The sequence below is a fragment of the Muscardinus avellanarius genome (assembly GCF_963383645.1).
Source record: "Muscardinus avellanarius genome assembly, chromosome: 10".
Taxonomy (NCBI): Eukaryota; Metazoa; Chordata; class Mammalia; order Rodentia; family Gliridae; genus Muscardinus; species Muscardinus avellanarius.
The window spans coordinates 81,648,453-81,661,089 of NC_137796.1; positions in this window are offsets into that span (position 1 = coordinate 81,648,453).

The window sequence follows — 12,637 nt, forward strand, 5'->3', positions numbered from 1 at the left end:
GGCTAGTGGAGTTGGGGTGGGTGGGACGCAGTGCTGGGATCTGTGTGTGGTCTTTGTAAGTAGAGGGTGGGGAAAGAGCAGCAGGTCACTGGATCCGGCAAAGGCTTGCTCACCAGGCTGAACGGTTGAGATCCGAACCCACAGATACGTGGCACATCGGGGCCCGGCCTCTCCTAGGTGGGCCGCTAGGGCAGTGCAGTACGTAGGTCCACCTGGGAGAAACGTGACCAGATGACGCAGCCCACCCTCCCTCAGTACCCTGAGCACTGTGCCGGGCCCACCAAAATGCTTCCACTTCTTATAAAATCAGGAGAAAAAAAAGTCACATGCTGACTTTTAGGTCAAACATTTTCATAGGCAATATTAGTATATTCATTTTTTTATTTTTTTTTTTTACCAATGTAGTTTTTTTTTTTGTGTGTGTGGTACTGGGAATGGAACCCAGGGGCATTCTACCTCCAAGCTACACCCCCGGCCCCATTTTTTTTTTCTTTATTTTGAAACAGGGTCTCACTGATTTGCAAAGGACCTCACTAAGTAGCAGAGGCTATCTGCGAACCATGATCCTCCAGTCTCAGCCTCCTGAATGCTGGGATTACAAATGTGCGCCACCATGCCCGGTTTGCTATTATTATTGTTATTATTATTTTTATTTTATTTTATTTTTTTGTGGTACCGGGGTTCCTGGAAGCCCTTATACCTCCGGGCTACACTCGCGGACCTATTTTATACTTTTTTTTATATTTGGAAACGGTCTCTTAAGCCATCGTGGCTGGCTTCGAACCTGTGCAATCCTCCTGTCTCTGGCTCCCATGTGCGGGGATTACAAGCATGTGCCACCACGACCGGTTTATTTTTTTTTTTTTTATGAAAGTGGAGATTGAACCCAGCGGGGAGTCTATCTCTGAGCTATATTCCCACTCCTATTTTAAATTTTGAATCAGGTTCTAAGTTTTTGAGGGTCTCACTAAGCTGCTAAAACTGACCTCCAACCTATGATCCTCCTATCTCAGTCTCCTAAATCCTGGGATTACAGGTGTGCACCACCATGGCTGGCTCCAAAGCTGTGGCACACACCTAGAATCCCAGTACTTGGGAGGAATTCCAGTACTTCCCGTGGGATAACTGCCCCCCCCAACCTCACCACACCAACAGCTGTAGCAGGTCTGGACAGGGACACACTTCTGCACACGCAGCCCTTGTGCCAGAAAAATCCGTGACAGGCTGTAGAAATAGGAAGGCAAGTGGCCCTGTGGGTAGAAGGGCCAGAAGGGGAGCCTGGCGTGGTGACCCACGCTTGTGACCCAGCATGTGGGAGGCTAAGACAGGAGGATCTGGGTTCTTGGCCAGCCTCAGCCCTTTGCAACTCAGTGAGACCCTGTTTCAAAATAAAAAAAATAGGGCTGGGGGTGTAGCTCAGAGGTAGAATGGCCCTGGGTTCCATCCCCAGTACCACCAAAAAAAAATAAAAACTAAAAAGGACCAGAAGGGGCTGAGGAGGAGATGGAGGTAGGCAGGGCGCAGGGCTGGCTCCCAGATCCACCTCTTGGCCTCCCCAGGACTCAGTTTCCTCTCCTGTGAAAAGGAAACAAACCGTGTCATGGGTCTGAAAGGGCCATGCAGGGCACAGGGAAAGGCCGAACTGCAATCTAGAATGTCATACAATAGTGCTTGGTGGTGCACACCTGTCATCTTAGTACTGGGGAGACTGAGACAGAGGATTACAGGTCTGAGGGCAGTGTCAGCAATGTAGTCAGACCTATTTCAAAATAAAAAGGGCTGGGAGTGGTGGTGCACGCTTGTAATCCCAGCATTTGGGAGGCTGAGACAGGAGGATCTAAGGTTCATAGACAGCCTCAGCTACTTAGTGAGGCCCTTTGCAATGCTGTGAGACACTGTTTCAAAATAAGTAGTTAAAAAAAATTTTTTAATAGGGTTGGGTGACATTAAGGAGGCTGAGACCGGAGGATCGCAGTACGCAGACAGCCTCAGCTACTTAGTGAGGCCCTTCGCAACTTAGTGAGACCCTGTTTCAAAATAAAAGAAAAAAAATAGGACAGGGGGTGTAGCTTGGAGGTCAAATGCCCCTGGGTTCCATCCCTAGACCCGCCAAAAAAAAAAAAAAAAAAATAGGGCTGAGTGTGTAGCTCGGAGGTAGGATGCCCCTGGGTTCCATCCCCAATACTGCAAAATAAATAAATACATATAATAATAATAATAATAATAATAATAATAATTAATAAAAAGGGCTGAGCATATAGTTTGAAGGCAAAACACTATTGAGTTCAATCTCTAGTACCAAAAATTAAAATTAAGAGGGAGGAGGAGGAGGAGGAGGAGGAGGAGGAGGAGGAGGAGGAGGATCCTGCAGCTCTTGGGGGGAGTGAGGTCAGAGCTCAGGCTGACTTTGGAAAGAAACGAGGAAGGTCCAGGAGAGGAAGCAGAGGCTGAGCTGCTGAAAACGCCGCCAGTTCTGTTTGGGGTTCAGGGACTGCCTTGCCTTGCAAGAAACTGGGGGGCCCACCCCTGGGCCTGCCACTGCCCACCCTCGCCACCCTGGATTCACAGCTCATGGAACATGGCTCCCCTCGTGGGCGAATGGAGAAAGAATGGACAGGAAATGGGGGCAAAGAAGGGCGGTTTGGGATGGGGGTCAGGAGCGTGGAGACGAGGTGGGTAGACCACGAAGTCCACACAGATGGAGGGAGGGCCAGGGGAGCAGCCTGTCCTCGGGGGATCCCCCTCTCATTTCTGGAGGTCTCCATTCAGTAGGTACCGACAGCACTGTGCTGGAGGGGGAGGCTGAATTACAGCAGCCCTGGCCCCCGCTGGGCTGGGAGCTGGGGAGGTGATGGCTGCGGGAATGCTGGGCAGCAGAGAATATGCCATGTCACGGCCAGGCATGTAACCCCAGTACTGGGGAGACTGAGGCAGGAGGGTCAAAGGTTGGAGGCCAATCTCAGCAATTTAGCAAGGCCCTCTGCAACTTAGTCAGACCTTGTTTCAAAATAAGAAAAATAAGACGGGTGTGGTGGCACACATTTGTAATCCCAGTATTTGTGAGGCTGAGACAGGAGGATCCAGGTTCAAGTACAGCCGGAACAACTTAACAAGACTCTGTTTCAATTTTTATTTTATTTATTTATTTGTACTGGGATGGAACCCAGAGGCTTTCTTCCTCCAGGCTACACTCCCAGACTTATTTTATATTTCATTTGGAAACAGGGTCTAAGTTGCTGAGAGCCTCACTAAGTACTGGGATTATAAGTGTGTGCCACCATGCCTGGCCTGTTTCAAATTTTTAAAAAATTAAAAAGGCTGGGAGTATAGCTCAGAGGTAGGATATCCCTGAGTTCAATCACCAGTATAAAAAAAGAGTGAGAGAAAGCTTGTTTTAAGATATAAATAAATAAATGGGGCTAGGGGTGTAGCTCAGAAGTAGAATGCCCTGGGCTTAATACACAATATCAAGAAAGAAAGAAAAAAGATGAGCGTGGTGGCATATACCTGTAATCCCAGTACTTAAGAGGATGAGACAGGAGAATCGCTGGTTCGTGGCCAACCTCAGCAATTTAGTGAGGACCTCCGAAACTTGGTGAGACCTGGTTTCCAGGTAAAAATAAAATTGGGCCAGGGGTGTGGCTTGGAGGTAGAAGGCTCCTGGGGTACCACACACAAAAAAAAAAAATCATTTGGCTCTGGGTTCTGGAGGCTGAAGTCCAAGGCTGTGGTTCCTGCACTGGTGAGGCCTTCAGGCTGCCTCATCCCAAGGCAAGACACAGCAAGCACAGCTAGAGCCCCTAATGCAGTCAGCTGCGGTGGCACACGCTGATAATCCCAGTACTTGGGAGGCTGAGAGAGGAGGATCACAGGTTTGAGGCCAGCTTCAGAAACATAGCCAGACTCTGAGCAACCTAGTAGTGAGACCCCTGTTTCAAAAACAAAAGAAACGCCGACGTGGTGGCGCACGCTTGTAATCCCAGAGTTTGGGATGCTGAGACAGGAGGATCGCACAGGTTCGAAGCCAGCCCCAACTATTTAATGAGGCTCTCAGCAATTTAGTGAGACCCTATTTCCAAATAAATTATAAAATAGGGCTGAAGGTGTAGCCCAGAGGTAGAAAGACCCTAGTTTCTACCCCAGTACCACAAAACAAACAAACAAACAAAAAAAAAAAAACAAAAAAAAAAAACAAAAAAGGGGGTGGGGAGTAAAGCCGGGCGTGGTGGCGCACACTTATAATCCCAGCCTTCAGGAAGCTGAGACCAGAGGATCGCCGTTCACGGACAGCCTCAGCTACCTAGTGAGGCTCTCTGCAACTCAGTGAGACCCTGTTTCAAAATAAAGGATAAAAAAAGAGGGCAGGGTGTATCTCAGAGGTCGAATGGCCCTAGGTTCCATCCCCAGAGCCCCCCCAAAAGGACAAGGTGTACCTGGGAGGTATAAAGGCCCCTAGGTTCAATCCCCAGTACCAAAATGAAAATAAAGCCACTAATGGCCACCCTAGGGACCTCTTCTCATCCTAACCACATCCTCAAAGCCTTCAAATGCCTTCGGCATCTGAATTTGGGGTTACGTTCCATCACAGACACTCTTGAGGGACAAATGCAAAGCGCAGTGGTCACAGCACTTGGACCAGTCTGGGGCCTGGGGCAGGGAGCCGTCCACTCTGGTCCTCCTCCTGCTGGCCACAGTCAAGGGCAAAAGGAGGTCAGTGGAGGACGGAGCCCTGACAAGCTGTGGGGCCCAGGGCAGCCCCGCCCTGGCCACATCACTGGGGCTGTCTGCCCCTGGTGCCTCTGCTGACGCATGCCCGGCCCACCCTGCCTCCGCAGAGGAGGCCCGGGGCAGAGGGGAGGCCTGCAGCCTTGCCTGCGCAAGCCTGTCCCTGGCCAGGGAGGACACTCTGTGCCACAACTAAAGGTCACACCTCCACATCTGACGGGCCTCCCTGGGCTCCTGTCCTCACACCTGGGAGGCCCGTGGGTCCTCCCTCGGCTGCCGTGGCTAGGCTGGGACTGAGCCAGCCAAGCAGGGCAGAGAATGGCCCCAGAACGCCCCAGGGGGACCCTGGAGCCTCCCCCAGATGGGCCAGGCAGAGGGAGGCCTGATGGCCCGAGGTGAGGGCCCAGGAGCAGGCGGCATTCCCTGGGAGATGTGTGGTGCCCTGGGGTCAGCCACAGGCTGAGAGAGGGTGGGTAGGGTCCCAGGTCTCTCATTCCCCGGGGCAGCCTGAGCCCGGTCCTGTCCTCCTGTCCGTCTGGACCCCTCCAGTGGAGAGGGCTGTGGAGGGGGGTGGGGGCCTCTTTCCTCCTAGCTCGGCAGCTGAGGTTATTTTTTTCTCGTCGCCGCTGCTGAATTTCCCTTCCCGCTGGATAAATAAGCAGCAGGTTCCAACGTCAACGAAACAGGAGCTCCCTGGGCTGCACAAAAGCGGCTTTCAGCGGCTGCCGGCGCCTCCTGCCTGTCCCTGGCGGCCTGGGCTCCCCCAGCCCTTGGCCTTCACTCTCGCCCACACCCCTTCTTAGCAGCACCCTGAGCCCCTCTCCTGACCCTGCCAGTCCCAAGCAGAGCTCGGACTTGTACTCCCTCCCTTAAAACCTTTCTGTGGCTCCCAGGGTACACAGACCTCCAGGAGCCCTGGCTGGCTGCTCTGATTTTCTCACCAAGTCTAGAACACCCTCCTTCACGTCTACCTGGCTCCCACTTGGCTTGAAGATTCGGCCCGGCATCACCCCCTTGACTCCAGCCCTGGGGCTTCCTGCTCTCACTGCTCAGGTCGGTGGACACCACAGTGAGCACCATCCTGAATCCAGCTGACCCCGAGCAGCCAGAGGGCAAGAAACGCATCTTGTTCATCTCGGGTCCCCAGAAAGCAGCCCCGTGTGTGCTGTGAGCTACGAGGGTGCAGAAGGGCCCTTGCCTGGCACAGATAAGTGTGCAGTTAAAACCCGGTGTTGCAGGGCGTGGTGGCACACACTTGTAATCCCAGCATCCAAAAGGTTGAGACAAGAGGATCGCAGTTCCCAGACAGCCTCAGCTACTTAGTGGGGCCCTTTGCAACTCAGTGAGAACCTGTGTCCAAATAAAGAATAAAAAACAGGGCTGGAAGTGTAGCTTGGAGGTAGAATGCCCCTGGTTCCAAACCCAGTAAGTACTGAAAACAAAAACAAAAACCTTACATGAAGCTGGGTGAGTGGTGAACTCCTATAAATCAGTACTTGGGGGAAAAATTAGAATGACTCATAAACACCCCACAAGGTATTATGAGGAGTAAATGAGATGCAAATTAATATGTAACAAATGGTTATAAGTAAGCTCATTTTATGGTACTAAGAATTGAACCCAGGAGCATTCTACCTCTGAGATACACCCTCAGCTCTGTTTTATTTTGAAACAGAGTTGTGGAAGGCTTTATGTTGCTGGAGCTGGCCGCAAACCTGCCACCATCCTCAGCCTCCCAAGCACTGGGATTACAAGGATGTGCCACTGCGTTTGTTTTGTTGTTGTTGTTGTTGTTTTGTTTTTTTTTTTTTGCAGTACTAGAGATGGAACCCAGAGACATCCTATCTCAGAGAGACATCCTTAGCCATATTTTTTATTCTTTATTTAGAAACAGGGTCTCACTGAGTTGCAAAGGGCCTCACTAAAGAGCTGAGGCTATCTGTGAACCACAATCCTCCTGTGTCATTCTCCCAAATGCTGGGATTGCAAGCGTGAGCCACAACGCTCGGCATACTTTGTTCATTTTTATTTTGAAACAGGGTCTCTCTAAGTTGCTGAGGGCCTTGCTAAATTGCTGCAGCTGGCCTTGAACCTTCAATCCTCCTGTCTATGCCTCCAAGTATTGGGATGACAAGCATAAGCCACCATGCCCACTTCACACACACACACACACACACACACACACACACACACACACACTCACACACACTCTCTCTCTCTCTCTCTCTATATATATATATATATATATATATATATATTTTTTTTTTTTTTTTTTGGTGGTAGTGGGGATGGAATCCAGAGGCTTTTCTACTTCTAGGCTATACCCCCAGACCTATTTTTTATTTTATTTGAAAAAGGGTCTCACTAAGTTGCTGAGAGCCTCACTAAGTAGCTGAGGCTGCCTCAAACCTATGCGATCCTCCTGTCTCAGCCTCCCAAGCACTGGGATTACAAGTGTGCAACACCATGCCCGGCTCACACTTTTTTTTTCTTTTTGGTGGTATTGGGGATGGAACCCAGGGGCCCTCTACCCTACCTCCGGGCTACATTCCCAGACCTATTTTATATATTTTTTAAATTTGGAAATAGGGTCTCTTAAGCCAGCAAAGGCTGGCTTCGAACCTCTGCAACCTTCCTGTTTCAGCCTCCCAAGCGAGGGGATCACAAGTGTGCGCCACAACGCCCGGCTCACACTATATTTTAATATGTATCTGTTATTGACAGTTTAATCAGTTATCAGGCACATTTATTTATTTTGCTGTACTGGGCAGTTATCAATTACTGAGAGTTTAATATGCACTAAGACATTTGCATTTTATCTGGCAGATACTCATTATGGGTCAATTGTGGTGATGATTTTACAAAGTACAGTTTATTCACGTGTCAGAATTTGTCAGATTTAACCAGGTGTGGTGGTGCATGTCCGTAATCTCAGGTCTTGGGAGGCTGGGACTGAAGGATCACAAGTTCGCAGCCAGCCTCAGCAACTTAGTGAGGCCCTCCGAAATTTAGTGAGACCCTGTTTCAAAATAAAGAATAAGAAATAGGGCTGGGGGTGTAGCTTGGAGGTCGAGTGCCCCTGGGTTTGATCTCTAGTTCCACAAATGGAAAAAAAAAATTCATCAGATTTTATACTTCAATTACATAAAATTTATTATGTAATATAAATATCCCTCAATAATACTTTAAAAAATCCGGGCATGGTGGCACACACTTTTAATCCCAGCATTTGGGAGGCTGAGACAGGAGGATCGCGGTTCGCGAACAGCCTCAGCTACTTAGTGAGGCCCTTTGCAACTCAGTGAGACCCTGTTTCAAAATAAAGAATAAAAAATAGGACTGGGGGTATAGCTAAGAGGTAGAATGCCCCTGGGTTCCATCCCCAGTACTGCAAAAAAAAAAAAATTACAAAATATTAAGGAAAAGCAATGCTTTAAAAAATTTACTTTTCCACTGACCCAGCAATCCAAGTTCTCATATTCTAAGCTATAGGAATAAAAGCTTAAGTATATTTAGGGGTCAGCAAACTTTCTATAAAGGGTACACTTTTTTTTTTCGGTACTAGGGGTGGAACCAAGGGGCATTCTACCTCTGAAAGGCACCACCAGTCCTATTTTTTATTCTTTATTTTGAAACAGGATCTCACGAAGTTGCAGAGGGCCTCACTAAGTAGCTGAGGCTGTCCACGAACCGCGATCCTCAGGTCTCAGCCTCCCGAATGCTGGGATTACAAGCCTGTGCTACCACGCCTGGCTTGAACCTGTGAATCTTCTGTTTTAGCCTCCAAGTACTGAGATTACAGATGAGTACTACCACACTCGGCTTCCACGATAGATTTTTAGGCAAGAAAAATGAGGGGTAAAATGTGCACAGTATTAATTACATTTAGTAAAGAAAAGATCAAAACTGTATTTCATGAGTATGTGTTCAGAAAGTCTAAAATAAAGTATCAAAGCAGACATCTGAACTCAGTCTGGGGTCTGGGGATGGAACCCAGGGGCATTTGACCTCCGAGCCACACCCCCTTCCCTATTTTTATTCTTTATTTTGAAACAGGGTCTCACTGAGTTGCAGAGGACCTCACTAAGTAGCTGAGGCTGTCTGCAAACTGCGATCCTCTGGTTTCAGCCTCCTGAATGCTGGGATTACAAGCACCACGTCTGGCTTTTTATTTTTATTTTGAAACAAGGTCTTGCTAGGTTGATGAGAGTCTCACTTCTTGTTGAGGCTGACCTGGAACCTTCGATCCTCCTGTCTCAGTGCCCCCAAGTACTAGGATTACAAGCCTGCGGCCACCACGTTCAACTCCTAATAAAGAATTTTTTAAATGCTGCTTTAGTAATGGGACAAATAGTCTACTCCATTCCTTGACACCCTCATAGAGGGAAGCTGAGTCAGAACCAGAGCTCACATGTGTGCACAGGGCCACACACATGTGCCAGTGGTCTCTCCAGGGACACATTCAAGTTCCCACCTGCCCCTGCTCCGGGCTCCCCCAGCACCAGCAGCCTCTCCTAAGGGTGTCCTGGCACCTGGAAGGAGGTACAAGATAGTCCTTCTGGTTACCCACTTACTCACAGGGACATCTCTGTCCTCCAGAGCCTAATCGATACTCCTCCAAAACCTGAGGTCCTCTCCATTCAGCCTCATCCAGAGGGATCTATGGCCCCCGCATTCTGACATTCTGTTCATACATTTTTGGCTGCCTACTCCAGGCCCAGTGCCAAGATGCCAGGGGGCACAGCCCAGTCTCTGACCTCTAGAAGCCTCCAGGCTCATGGGAGAGCTGGGTATGGGTACAGCCGGCTGGAGGCAAGGTGGGCACCAGGGCCAGCAGGGCATGGGCATGAGGGTTCATCCTAGCAGAGGCACCGTCAGCGCTGAGCTGGGCAGGGGAGGCAAAGGTTCATCCTTGATGGGTGGTGAGTGCTCAGTCCGGGGTGAGTGGTGGCCACAGTCTGGGGAGACAGAGTAAGAAGGGCCTCCAGGAGGGGCCAGGGCAGGAAGGGGTGACAGTCAGGGGGACCTCGCTTCCTCAGCAAGGCCCCCAGGAAGGCATCTCCCAGGGAGGAGGGGCTCCGTTCCCACCGCTGCCCATCTCCGGCCCCTCTGCCCAGGGGAGCCGGAGTGGGGATGGGCATTGATGGTGACCTCCCTCCTCCCCGTCCCCGTCTTCCTCATAGTCTCCCTTTCAGTGAGCTCCCCGGGCATTGTTCCGCCTTTGTAAAGAGGGGGATCGGGTGACAAAGCCGGGTGGGTGGGCAGGCGGCCCAAGAGGCCTCTTCTCTCTCGGGCAGCATCTGCATGGGGGCGGGGCTGTTCCACCCCCACCTCTGACTTCCCGGGAGCTGCCTGTTGCCATGGTGACAGGCCTGGCATCTCACGGCCCCTGGGGCGCCTTCCCCACCATGGCTGCCAGAGGACGGCCCGGGCTCCTCTCCGCCTTGGAGGGGGGCAGGAGTGCACAAAATGTGGCTGGTGGTCCAGTCCCTTCAGTGGACGCCCCGGCAGCTGGGCCTCCCGTTCCAGTGGGCAGCAGAGGGGTGCTTCAGAACCCCCCACGAAGACACCCTGACAGCGGGGGGGGGGGGGCTCAGGAGGCAGGGACGAGCCTCACTACCTTCCACATCCCGTGCCCCTTTGGAGGGACGCAGATGGAAATAACACGGCTCCCAGGGTATCACAGAGGAGGAAGGGGAGGAGGCAGGGCTCCCAGTGCGCCGGGCCCTGCAAGGCCTCCGGGGGCTGTCCCTAGGAGGCTGCTTGAGTCTGGCGTGGGGAACAGAGCAGGGGAAGAGGAAGCGGCAGGCTGGGGAAGGATCCCACCGAAGGCCTGGAAACCAGACTTGGCACGGACTTGCTGAGGAGGGCGGGGTGTGGGCGTGGCGGGAAGCGGAGAGGGAGGGGCCTGTGCCTGGAAGGGCTTCTGCCGCGGTCCGAGCTTAGAGCTTCACCCTGGGCAGCGGGACCTCCGTTATCCTTGACCAGGGGGTCAAAGCTGGGACTTTTTCCAAAGAGACCAGCTTCGTTGTGACCACTCTCCCTGCCCCAACCCTGGGAAGCTCAGGATCTTTTAGCAGCACTCCGCGGCTCCTGTGGGCCTGCTGCCCATTATGTGCTGGGCACAGGGCTGGCTGCATCTCCACGGGTGCCCGATCTCTGAGTTCCCCCGGGATGCCGACGGGCTGGGTGTGTGCCAGTCACAGCATATGCCTCTCTTTGTTCCTCCCAGGCTCCAGCACAGCTCTAAAGGGATCTGGGAACTAATGACCGGCATGTGTAGGCATGACCGTCGGTCGCATTGTCTTATCATGGCCACCACTGCCACCAATGTCCCGACTTCTTCCTGACCACCTCCAGCCTCCCCCCACCCCACAATGCATGCCAGGTTCTACAGCAGGCAGGCTTTGGCCAGGAGGAGCCAGGTGGGCAAGTGCCCCTTCCCTCCTCCTCATGGTACTAGGGATTGAACCCAGGGCCATTCTACCTCTGTGCTACACCCCAAGCCTTATTTTTAATTTTCTGAAACAGGATCTCGCTAGGTTACTAAGAGTCTCACTATGTGGCTGAGGCTAGCCTTGAATCTTAAATCCTCTTCTCTCAGCCTCCCCAGTACTGGGACTGCAGGCATGCGCCACCACGCCCAGACAAGTGGTGGTGGTGGTGACCGGCAGCCCCATGCAGGGAAGGAGCCTGAATTTTGATCCCGAGTAAATAGTTGAGTTTTCTGTGCTTTAGCTCTTTATCTGTGAAGTGGGCACGGGACTCCTTGTAGGACTGTTATGAGTGTTAAAAAGGTCACTGGGAAATGCCTGGCCTGGGGCCAGCTAGGCTCACAGTCAGCCCGTGGTCTGCTGCTAGCCTCGTTCTGGCTCTAGGTCACTCACTCATTCATTCTCTAAACGTTCCTGAGCGAGGGAGCCTGGCCTTGGACTGGGAGGTCTTGTGGAATGAGTCTGAATTCTCTAGGTATTCCTAGGCTAAAGGGGGTAAGGACACATAGAAAGCAGGACAGTGATTCTAAGAAGTCCCGGAGCAGGATCCCTTGAGTAGCCAGCAGGTTTCGGCCGTTTCACCTGCAGAGCTACCTGGGAACCGCGGCAGTTTCTAAGCGGGTCCCAGAAGTCTCAAGGGGGCTCTTTAGAGGTGATAGGGTGATAGCTCTCCCCCAGAAGGGAGCGGGACCGCCTCGGAAAAAAAAGAGCCAAGATCTAGAGTCAGACAATCACAAAAGAAGCACTTAGCAGCCGTCCTGTGCCCTGTGGGTATGCCACTCCTCCCTGAGCCTCAGTTTCCCCACTTGGATAGAGGGGTGTTGCAGCATTCCTGGATTGCTGAGCAAACGCCATGAGGTCAAGGTCAGCGCCACCCCTCAGCAGAGGGGCACAGCCTTCTTTACAGAGAGGGAAACTGAGGCTCCCAGAGAGGAGCCCAAAGTCACCTACGACCAGTGAACAGAAGCTGCACTTGGACTGTCGCTGAATACAAAGATGAGGCTTCGCACGCTGGGAGGGAGGCCTTAGTCAAGTTCTTCCGACCTAGGGTGAAAAGGGGAGACAAGGAGGTTTTGCTACGCCCCATACGGGGTGTAGGCAAAGGGCTCTCTGCATGGACTGTTCTGTCATAGGTAGGTGGAGCTGCAAGGGCAGGGGAAGTAGCCCAGATCCTCCTGCCGCATCCCCACCTCACCCCGGGCGCCCTACCCTGGCTGCAAGACGCGGCGCCTTTAAAGCCCGGAGGGGGCGTGCCCGGCGCGCCAGGCCCCGCCCCGGGGCGTGTCTCCCAGGAGCCCCGCCCCCGGCGTGTAGCGGCGGCCGCGGGGAGACCGCGCCGGCTCCGGCTCAGCGGCGGCTGGAGCGGCGGCGGCGGCGGCGGCGGCGGCGGCGGCGGCGGCGGCTCCGCGGGCTCGGCG